The sequence below is a fragment of the Adiantum capillus-veneris genome, chromosome 25, assembly GCF_014529385.1.
Source record: "Adiantum capillus-veneris isolate H3 chromosome 25, ASM1452938v2, whole genome shotgun sequence".
NCBI classification, from domain to species: domain Eukaryota; kingdom Viridiplantae; phylum Streptophyta; class Polypodiopsida; order Polypodiales; family Pteridaceae; genus Adiantum; species Adiantum capillus-veneris.
Window position 1 is genome coordinate 131,009,206 of NC_140955.1, and position 12,698 is coordinate 131,021,903.

Consider the following 12,698-nt stretch of genomic DNA (forward strand, 5'->3'; position numbering starts at 1 on the left):
TCTGATTCTGAGATGGAACTACCCAGTATCCTTCCACTAGATCATGAGTGATGTTATAGTATGTAAGTCGATCCACTGGTTCTGGATGTTGAGGATACAAAGCTGGGAAAAACCTGGAGCTCAGTCTCTCTAGCAGGCAAGGCATACAGGAGAAGTGGGGAATCAGGTACAAATTCTAAAAAACTTAGAACAGTCTGGTTCTCTTGCTGCATCATCTTCCTGGTGACTCTAACTAGCTGAAACAAGCTTCGGAGAGCAGTGGCTTGTTCCCCTATTGTCATTCAAATTTGTGGTCCCTTATTGCTAGAAGTCTGATTTTCAAGAATAGCTTGTACTCGCTGGTCTAGGACTCCTCTGGCAATTTGCATTTGCAGTAGGACTTCTTTCAGCTAATTTTTGACTTCTTTCGTACATTTATATGTAGGCGTGTTCCCAAGAAGGAGCTCTAATTCAATAGCTAGGGAATGACAGTCTGCAATAGACTACCGCTACCAGTGTGGATTGACCAGCTTATCATCAGAGGTTAGTGCCCATTAAGGTACTCTCTTTAGTAATTGAATTCTACTAGGATGCTCATGCAGTTGGCACACCTGATCATGGAAAGCAGCTGATTTCCAATGCTGGACCATTTCTCTGGCGCCGACATATAGTCTCTGAAAACGTTTGTGCAGCCAAAGTTGGTCCGAGCTAGGAAATGGTCTATGCCAAGTAGAGGGAGCAAGCAAGTGCAATGCAGAAGGCTAAGGCAGGTGCCAAGGCCCTAGGCAGCCAGAGGGTACCGGGAATGTATGCTTGAAGCGGCTTTTTAGGCCAAAAGGGCTGCAGGATAGTCCAGATGGGATGGAAGGTCAAGGTGTCCGAAATGCCAAGTCACTGCTTTGAAAGGTAGTGCTCAGTGTGCTCTAGAAGCCGATCCAAACGGCTCGTCAAACGGAGCCCCGGTGTGCAAGATACTGAAGTTTAAAGCTGGAGTGTGTAGCAGATCCCTAACGAACAAGGCAGATAGGGACAGGTGGCCCAGGCTGATGTCAGTATATACATGTGTAATGCTCAAGTTATGGAGCATGCATGTCTTCTTGGAATGCGAATCGGAGCTCTGGCTAGCAAGTTATGGCCGTCAGAAGATTTTCAGGGGGCCGGGTCTGAGCCCACTTGGCTGTAGTGGAGGATGCGCCATCTGGCAGTTTTATGGCCTCGCCAAGGTTCTCGGTGGTAGTGTGCACTATGTGGAGTTAGTCGAAATCGACCGCACGTGATTCCGAGTTCCACGCGCGCTGAGTTCCGGCCTGGGAAAAAAGGGAGCATTTGGCGGTGGTGAGATTTCAGGCGATTTTGGTTGGTTTTGATGACTCCGATTTGCAGCCTCAGAAAGCTTAGGAGGCAGTGAAGGGGGAGCGGGTTGAGATCCACGATGATAGCTTTCAGTGGGTTTTTCCGGTTCGAGCATACCATTAGTAAGAAGAAAGGAGCAATGCTCTGAAGAAAGAGGGCAATTTTTATTCCCAAGGTATTTTTAAATAGGAGGTTTTTGGGAGGGGTTTGGAGAGCCCCAAAGGCCACCACCTCACATGCTGCCATGTGGCAGAGGCAATATCCCAGAAGGGGAGCCGAAACTGGCAGGCAAGACATATTTATGCAGCACCGTGAAGCCCATAAGGAGCATGAGATGGAGAGAGGGGAGCTCCCTCCTCGTTGGCTATGGCACCAAGCGCATGTGGCGCGAGGCGCCTGCAGGGCGGAGAAGATGCTGGTTTTGGTTGAGCGGGGCGGCGCGGTGGCGCACGCCTGCATGTGATAGCTGTTGAAGCTCCATTGAAGTGCGGTAAAGATCAAGGAGTGCGGTTTGCAGACGAGGTTGAAGCGGTGAAGCTAGAGGAGGATCCTGAGCTTGAAACCGAAGGGGAGACTAGGTTGAGTGACAGTAGCTCTATGGACGCAGAGAGGAGTTGGGAGACCGAGTCATCCCAATCCAGGTATGATGAGTTCGACCTCTTACATGTGAGTGGAGAGGCTATAAATGTGTGCGAGGAGCAGGGTGAAGTGCAAGCCGAAGTGCTTAGGGGAGACCAAGTGGACTAGTCTAGGCCTACAGGTGGTGAGGAGAAGATAAAATTGGTGTGCAGTGCCATGCTAATGGCCATGTTGATGAAGATAGTAGTAGAGTATGCCATAGTGGTGTAGCAGGTGCAAAATTTTGCCAAGAGGGATAGAGCAATTGTACCTATGGAAGAGGACGAGGAGGAGGTGATAGAGAACGAGTTTCTCTCTTCCTTGGCAGAGCTTGAGGATGCAGTAGTAGAAGAGCAGGTAATTGCAGCGGACAAGAAGGTGGTGCTTATTAACCTTGAAGGGACAATTGACGAGGAGGAGCTCGATGATACTGGAATTGAGTTCATGGCAGGTGAAAAGTGTTGGGGTATAGGCGTCTGTGCCTTGCCCGGCCGCCCAGAGTCTGGGCGCCCACTGACTTGTATACCTTATACATAGCATAAGTGTATAGGGAGCTGCTCACTCTTTGAGTCTCCCCACCCATATCTGTGTGTCGTGTCTCTCTCTCTCTCTCTCTCACTCTCCGTTTGTGGTGCTCCCTGATCCCCTTCAATTGGTATCAGAGCGTAGGTGTGGAGGGAGCGTGTGTGTGCACAGTCACGACGACAGTGGAGAGCCAGTTTCATTCCCGAAATCGCGTCCGCGTGCGCGCGCACTTTCAAGAGTGCAAACAGGGTTTCGACTTCGGCATCGGCAAATTCAGCTTTCCGAGAGCATTTCCAACAGGTGTCCTCCTGTTTTACCCCCCTTTCGAAGCCATTCGAGCCATCAAGAACTTCATTCGAGCTACGGTTGAGGAGCTGCATTTTTTCAGCCCTCTTTTGGCAGTTCATGCTGCGTTTTTGGGCCGAAACGGAGGTTTCTGGCATAGCTTTCACACCCGGACTCGGATACATGTGATCCAGGAGTCTACCTTGGGGTTTTGGCACGCTCCGGATGCGCTCGTCATATCAGAATTTTAAAATTCTGAATGCTGAATTTTCTGCAGCAGCAGTTGTTTATTGTGTGTCGAGGATTTCACACATGGTTTGCTCTCAGATGTGAGAGTGATATTTGCTGCAAGTTTCCTCACAGGTGGGAGGATACAATGTATGCCTTATGTGGTTTGATGCTCAGGGAGACTAATGTGATTGAATTTTGAGCTCGGCAATGTATGCCTCGAGCATGTTTTTTGGCAGTCACAGGTAGAGCAGATATTTGTGTACTAGATTTACAGGTGTTTGCAATGATGTATGCAAAGTGTGGAGATTGGTACATGCATTTGGAGTGCGGTTTGATGCGCTTTGGTTGCTCATGGTTTTGAGCATGCAGTCAGTTTGGTTACTGGTTTTGTGGCCGTTTTAATGACGAAACTCTGGCGAAATTTTCCCAGGAGTTTTATGCGTATCATTTATGCGATCTAAGTAGAGATTGCGGGTTGCACTCAGCATTTGCGTGCGGTGTTCTCTGTAGGTGGGAGATTTGTGTGTGTGTATGCATCGATACCGCACATTGTGGGCTTGGTGATTAGCTCACGGGTTTGACAGGCGTACAGTTATCTTGGCACACTCACAGGAGTGAGTATTGTGATGTATGCTTGTGCGGATTCGAGCACTAATGGCTTGAGGTTTTTCAACAGGTTTCAGCTATAGGTTTACAAGTTTATAAGCAGGTTTGAGGGCTTATTTGGGTGCTGAATTTTCAGCCATTGTTTCCTCTTTGTAGGTGTCCATGTATGGCTCAGTTGTAGGCTGATCTGGGACCCGTTTGTGACTTGTTTATGCAGCTGTTTAAGAGCTGAATTTTGGGGCTGATTTGGTTGACATTTGCTACTCATTGTTGGTTGCTCTTTTGAGAGCATTATGGCTGATTTTTCATTTGACTTCCAGCGTTATGGTTTGACACAATTTGATGGTGCAGATTTTGTTGCTTGGAAGGAGCATATGCTTGTTGCATTGGCGGATTTGGGGCAGGATAAACCCTTGTGTGGTTTATCGGCGAAGCCCAAGTCTATGCGTGATGATGATTGGCAGGATCTTGATGAGTTAGCAATGTCTACGATTCGTTTGCATCTGGTTGAGTCTGTTGACTGACAGGTCTCGAGAGAGACTACAACTCATGCTTTATGGCAGAGTTTACATGCTATGTACGCGACATCCATGTCTACAGGAGAGTCTAGTCCCACTTCTATGTCCATGGGAGAGATTGGTCCCACACGCAAGTCTCGATGGCATAGAGACTTGACATGTTGGCATTGTGGACATAGAGGGCACATTAGGCGTCGATGTTTCAGGCGTTTGAGAAAACGGAGGCGACATATGCGTGATGCAGATTTGGGCATGACAGATGCTAGTGAGATCAGTACGGTGGTTACTGAGTATGCTTGTGACGGCGATGTCACATTTACATCTAGCTTGTCTTCAGACGATCTTATGTCTACGGATTGCATATCGGATTGCACATTGTCTTCACATTGGTTACTAGATTCAGAAGCTACTTTCCATGTCACGTCGCATCGTGAGTGGTTTAGCACATTTTCTAGTGGGAGACTTGGTTGTGTGCACATGGCTAATGGTGTTGTGTATGACATTGAAGGTGCAGGAGACGTATGTTTGTCCTTGCCCAGTGGTATGAGATTTACCCTGCGTCATGTGCGTTATGTACCAGATCTGAGACGGGATTTGATCTCGATTGGTCAGCTTAGAGATTGTGGATGTCAGATTTCGCTACGAGAGCGAGATTTTGTGATGCATTTGGGTTCGATAGTGATTGCGAGAGGTGCCAAGAGTGGTACAGGTTACCCATTGCATGTGGATCACGGGAGAGACGGTGTTGTCTCTGTGATCATGCAGCCAGGTAGAGAGCGAGAGAGCAGGCAAGTCTCTTTTGCTCATGGGTTGCAGGGTACTTTGCATGGAGTGCAGAGTAGTGAGCTCGTTGTGCACACAGTTGGGGCACGACTTGAGCAGTCACATAGAGAGGTGACAGAGTCAGACATGCATGCTTTGCTAGTGACTGAGCAAAGCAGAGACTCAGTTGTGCTAGATACTTCTATGCAGGATAGACAGGTAGAGCGGTCTTGCTCTAGTGAGTCACGACAGGAGGACGTTGTGCAAGAGTCTATGTATACGAAGTTAGAGCATGAGAGCTCTAGTGAGTCACAGCAGATTGAGTGGTCATGTTTGCAGTGGATGATTGCAGAGGAGGCTGAGATGTCAGCGATTATGCAGTCATTCCTTTCTATGCTCGACAGTGAGCATGGGGATATAGTTGTGCAGGATATGTCTTCCAGCAGACACCTAGAGCAGCTGGTTTGCTCTGAGGTTGCACGACAGGTTGATGCGTCTTTTGCGGACAGTCGGGAGATGCATGTGGCTGACACGCCTCGTCAGTGAGAGATGCCTATTGCCAGGGATATATATGTTGATGCATGCTCCGTAGAGCTAGCAGGTCCCGCTAGCATTGCATCGGCATTCGGTGGTCTCATGTATGAGATGCTGATCTTGAGACCGGATATCGCAACTGCAGTGGGAGCATTTGCAGTTGGGGTTGTCAGTCGTTTGTTGACTGATGATGGCATAGTGCACGAGGGAGATATGCAGGTATTGCGTACATACTTGTAGTACATGTGCGGTACGTCTGGTGGTGTATGGACTTACACGGGAGCAGGACAGCCAGATGCACACGATCACAGCCAGCCAGTGGGCATCGATTGAGAGCGGTTTTCTCTCACCTTTTGTAGTCTTTAGACTAGGTTCCCTTGCTTAAAGACATAGTCGCCTTTAAGTGGGAGGTTGTTGGGGTATAGGCGTCTGTGCCTTGCCCGGCCGCCCAGAGTCTGGGCGCCCACTGACTTGTATACCTTATACATAGCATAAGTGTATAGGGGGCTGCTCACTCTTTGAGTCTCCCCACCCATATCTGTGTGTCGTCTGTCTCCTTCTCTCTCTCACTCTCCGTCTGTGGTGCTCCCCGATCCCCTTCAAGAAGGACAGTACGCAGTCGAAGTTAGAGGTGCTTCTTATGCAGTCTGTGCCCTCTATAACAAGTGATGCGGATTCCAAGGCAGTGTCTAAGCTTTCTAAGGAGATATGTGAGTTTTGGTTGAAAGGAATGGTGATAAAAGCGGCTTGCAATATGATGTTGAGCAGGTACAGGATCTGCTAGACGAGGATCTAGCTTTACATGGATGGGAGGGCGCGTCAGATATGTTAGGTTTATTTGGTGTGAGTGATGGTACAAGCAGGTCTCTGGATGGTGAGCATGAGGGCGCTCTATTAGGTGTTTTTGGAGATGTTTTGTTGCGAGTATGCAGTTTGCCAAGAAGTGCTTGGAGTGGTAGAAGCATGATGATGGCAGTTTGGTTGTGCAGTTGGATAGGTGCAGTGGTGTGGCACTATGTAAAGACGTTACAGGTGGATGAAAGAGACCAATGCAAGGTGTTCGACCCAGGCGGTTGATGCCAACTAAAGTAGGGGGTTGGGCAACCCACATGAACAAAGACGGCGGGTTACACGTGTCAATTTTGTAGATATGGTGGGTGTTTTGCAATGTACAGAGAGTTTGTTTTTGGTGTACAGTTTTTTAGTGCAGTAAGCCTATGTGTGGTTGAACATAAATGTTCAACGAGGGGGTGGGCAATCATGGTGCAACCAAAGTTGGTCCGAGCTAGGAAATGGTCTATGCCAAGCAGAGGGAGCAGGCAAGTGGAGTGCAGAAGGCTAAGGTAGGTGCCAAGGCCCTAGGAAGCCAAAGGATAGCGGGAATGTATGGTTGAAGCGGCTTTTTAGGCCAAAAGGGCTGCAAGATAGTCCAGATGGGATGGTAGTTCAAGGTGTCCCAAATGCCAAGTCAGTGCTTTGAAAGGTAGTGCTCAGTGTGCTCTAGAAGCCGGTCAAAACGCTTGTGAAACGGAGCCCCGGTGTGCAAGATACTGAAGTTTAAAGCTGGAGTGTGTAGCAGATCCCTAATGAACAAGGCAGATGGGGAAAGGTGGCCAAGGCTGATGTCAGTATATACATGTGTAGTGCTCAAGTTATGGAGCATGTATGTCTTCTCGAAATGCGAATCGAAGTTCTGGCTAGCAAGTTATGGCCGTCAGAATATTTTTAAGGGCCTGGGTCTGAGCCCACTTGACTGTAGTGGAGGATGCGCTATCTAGCAGTTTTATGGCCTCGCCAAGGTTCTCGGTGGTAGTGTGCACTATGTGGAGCTAGTCGAAATCGATCGCACGTGATTCCGAGTTTCAGGCGCCGAGTTCGTGCCTGGGAGAAAAGGGAGCATTTGGCGGTGGTGAAATTTTAGGTGATTCTGGTTGGTTTTGACGACTCCGATTTGCAGCCTCGGAAAGCTCAGGAAGCGGTGAAGGGGGAGCGGGTTGAAATCCACGATGATAGCTTTTAGTGGGTTTTTTCGGTTCGAGCATACCATTAGTAAGGAGAAAGGAGCAATGCTCTGAAGAAAGAGGGGAATTTTTATTCCCAAGGTATTTTTAAATAGGAGGTTTTTGGGAGGGGTTTGGAGAGCCGCAAAGGCCACCACCTCACGGGTTGCCACGTGGCAGAGGCAATATCCTAGAAGGGGAGCCAGAACTCGCAGGCAAGGCATATTTATGCAGCACCGTGAAGCCCATAAGGAGCATGCGATGGAGAGAGTGGAGCTCCCTCCTTGTTGGCTATGGCGTCGAGCGCAGGTGGCGTTGTATTGGTGGCGCGAGGCACCTACAGGGCAGAGAAGATTCTGGTCTTTGTTGGGCAGGGTGGCGCGATGGCGCGCGCCCGCATGTGAGAGGAAAGTCAGCTGACGTATTCTAATGACGTGGCGGGGCTGTAAGGCGTTGTGCTTGCGCCCACTAGGGACGCTCTTTTGAAAAGAAACCCCACCCCCCATTAGCGATGTCGCTAATGGTAGGGTAAGGGGTGCTTCCCGCTGAGGTGAGGAGAGGCCCGAAGGCGGCCGGGGGATTAGGTGTAAAAGAGGAGGTTTCCACACCACGGGCGGTAAGCAAAGAGAAAGGAGGGGACTGAGCCAGGAGGCCGCCAAGTGGGCCAAGCAAGGAGCAAAGGATCCAGTAGAGGCCGGACAAACCAAAGGTAAGGGCAAGGTTGAAGCCAAGCCAAGTGAAAGGGCAAAAATGAAGGGCAAGGCCAAAAGTGGGCAAAGGAGGAGTAGGATAGAGAGACAGAGAGAGTCAAAGTCAAGACAAATAGGGTAGTGTAAGGTTAAGCCCACAAAGGGGTAAAAAATGGAAGATAAAAAAATAAAATAAAAAGCCAAGGGGCAATAGCGACATCGCTAATGCCCCCCCCCCAAGTGCAAAAGAGTGAGAAAGAGAGCAGATAGAGCAAGGCGGTGCCCCCTTCGCAAAAATACCAAAAATGGGTGCCAGATGGACCAATTGAAGGGCAATTTCCCAAATTAAAGACCCCCCCCTATAAAAGTCAAAATTGAGTTAAAGGGCTTTTTTTTTGGCCTTTTGGTTGCTGTTTAAAGCCTGCTCAGAGGAGCTCTCTGACAGAGGAGTGTGCCCCCTTTGTATTGTCTTGTGAAAATGGCCATGGTGATGGCAATGTAAGCATGTGTGCATGTGTTGCAAAGTGCAATCTAGCCACTGTTGCCTCTTCTTGCTATTGTTTCCCCTTCCCCCCTTCTCTTTGTCCTGCTTTCATGTTTCCTCTCGGTGTCGGTTGTGTGGATGTGTGTGCCCCTCTGGACCGACGGTGTTTTGTGTGAGAGAGTGAGATTGAAAGGCTGTGTGTGTGTGTAAGGGTGGAGACAGGCAGTGGTGGCAGGTGTACCTTGTGTAGTGGGTTTGTGGAGTGTGTGAGCAGTGGAAATTGAGCAAGCGGTGGTCTGCTAGTGTAGAGTGTTTCTTTGAAGGTGTTTTCCGAGAGGATAGGGGTGCTGTGGATACCCTGAGCTATAGAGAGGCCTTTGTGTTGGTGCCGGGTGTGTTCCCCCATTCCCCCTCTCCATCTTCTGGTGCCCCCATTGAGGAGTATGCTGATGCTCCTAGTTGAAGTCAAAGCAGTGATTTTTGTGATGCCAAAGGTGCGTGCTTTGAAGAGCAGGTGCTGCTAGTGATGGCTTGGACGGGATTTCCCATTTTCACTGGGATTGAAGATGCGAAAACTTGGCTTCAGGAGTTTGGATTGTTCGTGTTGGAAAGCGGTTTGTCGAGAGAAGACGGCGCGGTACAGGTGTTCCCGCTCCTGGTTCGTGGTAAAGCAAAGCTATGGTTCGATAGCCTTGGTGAAGAGGAAAAAGCAGATTGTGAGGCCCTGGAGACGGCTTTTCGGAGAAGATTTGTTACGGATGCGCAGCTGGATGAAGTAAAGTGGAAGCTGGATGGTTTGAAGCAAAGCTTGGAGGTTGATTTTCAAGCGTTCAAGTGGGAGTTTGAAGCCCTATGGGGGAAATTGATCAAGGTAACTGCTGTAAAAAATGCGAGTTTTTTGAAATTGTGTAAATTCATGGATTGCCTGCATGAGGAAGTGCGAGATAAAGTGGAGGTAGATGACCCGATGTCGTATGAGGAGGTGGTAGCTCTAGCGAGAGGGCGAACCAAAAAGATTTCGAAGAAGCATGAGGCTAGGCAGGGTTTGCCAAGTGCGGTGAAGCCAAGGCAATGTGATGCGGTGGTGGCCGAGCCACAGGTGGTGCAAAGGGAAGTGCAGGTGCAAGAAGAACCAAGAGTTCTTTGGCTACAAAGAGATAGGATGGTTCCTATGCCGAAGATGCCGGCTAGAGCGGTTCCAATTGTGGAGGCAGTGCAAGTGGTTCCTGAGTGGACAAAGGATGAGCTGCCAAATTCAAGTGTAGCTGTTGAAGCTCCATTGAAGTGCGGTAAAGAGCAAGGAGTGCAGCTTGTAGACGAGGTTGAAACGGTGAAGCTAGAGGAGGTTCCCGAGCTTGAAACCGAAGAGGAGATTGGGTCGAGTGACAGTAGCTCTATGGACGCAGACACGAGTTGGGAGACCGAGTCATCCCAATCGAGGTATGATGAGTTTGACCTCTTACATGTGAGTGGAGATCCCGGGGGATTCATTCTATATACAAAATGGGATGCCACCTGTGAGCGGACAACTTTGATAAAACCCCTATATACGACTCATATTAGGGAATATGACCCCCCTTTCTATGCTTATACGACAATCAATGAAGAAAACTATCATATCCCTATCTTACAGATAAAATTTAGATCTCACATGATCTAACTGAGTAAAACTAGTCAAAGAGTGTGTAACATAGTGACTGGCAACGTACTAAGAAACCATTTCTGTTGATAACTATACGCACCCTCAATGTGTCTTAGTTTGACTTTCAAACTATGTGCCCGATCAACCTACACTCTAGCCACTCATCCATTTCCCACGCATCCAAAGCTGGTGTAAATCTACCCTTGACCTACATCAAATCAGCCCTTATCTATGAGCGGCTTGATGCAAAATTTGATGTGTTGCTGATAGAAAGCTTCCCAATAACTCATCCAAGTTCTAGTGCACACCAGTGACCAATCATACAAGTAATCAACCCACCTCAGGTATCTCCCCCCCCCCTTCCCCAATAAATATGATACCCCCCTTCCTTATTTTTATGCTTGGGACATAAATTATTGGGGGCCTGTCCCTAACTTATACACTTATGTAGCTTATAAAAAGACCCCCCTCCCCAGCACTTACATGGTGCGGTAAGTTTTCCATGGTGAATCCCCCGGGGTGGAGATGCTATAAATGTGTGTGAGGAGAAGCGTGAAGTGCAAGCCGAGGTGCTTAGGGGAGACCAAGTGGAGCAGTCTAGGCCTACAGGTGGTGAGGAGCAGATAAAACTGGTGTGCAGTGCCATGCTAATGGCCATGTTGATGAAGATAGCAGTAGAGTATGCCATAGTGGTGCAGCAGGTGCAAAATTTTGCCAAGAGGGATAGAGCAGTTGTACCTATGGAAGAGGAGGAGGAGGAGGTGATAGAGAACGAGTTTCTCTCTTCCTTGGCAGAGCTTGAGGATGTAGTAGTAGAAGAGCAGGTAATTGCAGCGGACAAGCAGGTGATGCTTATTGAAATTGAAGGGCCAATTGACGAGGAGGAGCTCGACGATGCCGGAATTGAGTTCATGGCAGGTGAGCAGGACAATACGCAGTCGAAGTTAGAGGTGCTTCATATGCAGTCAGTGCCCTCTATAACAAGTGATGCGGATTCCAAGGCAGTGTCCAAGCTTTCTAAGGAGGTCTGTGAGTGGTGGTTGAAAGGAATGGTGATAAAAGCGGCTTGCAGTATGCTGTTAAGCAGGTACAGGATCTGCTAGACGAGGATCTAGCTTTACATGGATGGGAGGGCGGGTCAGATATGTTAGGTTTATTTGGTGCGAGTGATGGTACAAGCAGGTCTCTCGATGGTGAGCACGAGGGTGCTCTATTAGGTGTTTTTGGAGATGTTTTGTTGCGAGTGCACAGTTTGCCAAGAAGTGCTTGGAGTGGTAGAAGCATGATGATGGCAGTTTGGTTGTGCAGTTGGATAGGTGCCTTGGTGTGGCACTATGTAAAGATATTACAGGTGGACGAAAGAGACCAATGCAAGGTGTTCGACCCAGGTGGTTGATGCCAACTAAATTAGGGGGTTGGGCAACCCGCATGAACAAAGACGGCGGGTTACAGGTGTCAATTTTGTACATATGGTGGGTGTTTTGCAATGTACAGAGAGTTTGTTTTTGGTGTACAGTTTTTTAGTGTAGTAAGCCTATGTGTGGTTGAACATAAATGTTCAACGAGGGGGTGGACAATCATGGTGCAACCAAAGTTGGTCCGAGCTAGGAAATGGTCTATGCCAAGCAGAGGGAGCAGGCAAGTGCATTTCAGAAGGCTACAGTAGGTGCCAAGGCCCTAGGTAGCCAAAGGGTAGCGGGAATGTATGCTTGAAGCGGCTTTTTAGGCCAAAAGGGCTGCAAGATAGTCCAGATGGGATGATAGTTCAAGGTGTCCAAAATGCCAAGTCGGTGCTTTGAAAGGTAGTGCTCAGTGTGCTCTAGAATCCGGTCCAAACGGCTCGTCAAACGGAGCCCCGGTGTGCAAGATACTGAAGTTTAAAGCTGGACTAGACAGATGGGGACAGGTGGCTCGGGCTGATGTCAGTATATACATGTGTAGTGCTCAAGTTATGGAGCATGCTCGTCTTCTCGGAATGCGAATCGGAGCTTTGGCTAGAAAGTTATGGCCGTCAGAAGATTTTCAGGGGGCCGGGTTTGAGCCCACTTGGCCGCAGTGGAGGATGCGGCATTTGGCAGTTTTATGGCCTCGCCAAGGTTCTCGGTGGTAGTGTGCACTATGTGGAGTTAGTCAAAATCGATCGCACGTGATTCCGAGTTCTAGGCGCCGAGTTCCGGCCTGGGAAAAAAGGGAGCATTTGGCGGTGGTGAGATTTCAGGTGATTTTGGTTGGTTTTGACAACTCCGATTTGCAGCCTCGGAAAGCTCAGGAAGCCGTGAAGGGGAGCGGGTTGAGATCCACGATAATAGCTTTCAGTGGGTTTTTCCGGTTCGAGCATACCATTAGTAAGCAGAAAGGAGCAATGCTCTGAAGCAAGAGGGAAATTTTTATTCCCAAGGTATTTTTAAATAGGAGGTTTTTGGGAGGGGTTTGGAGAGCCCCAAAGGCCACCACCTCACGGGCTACCACGTG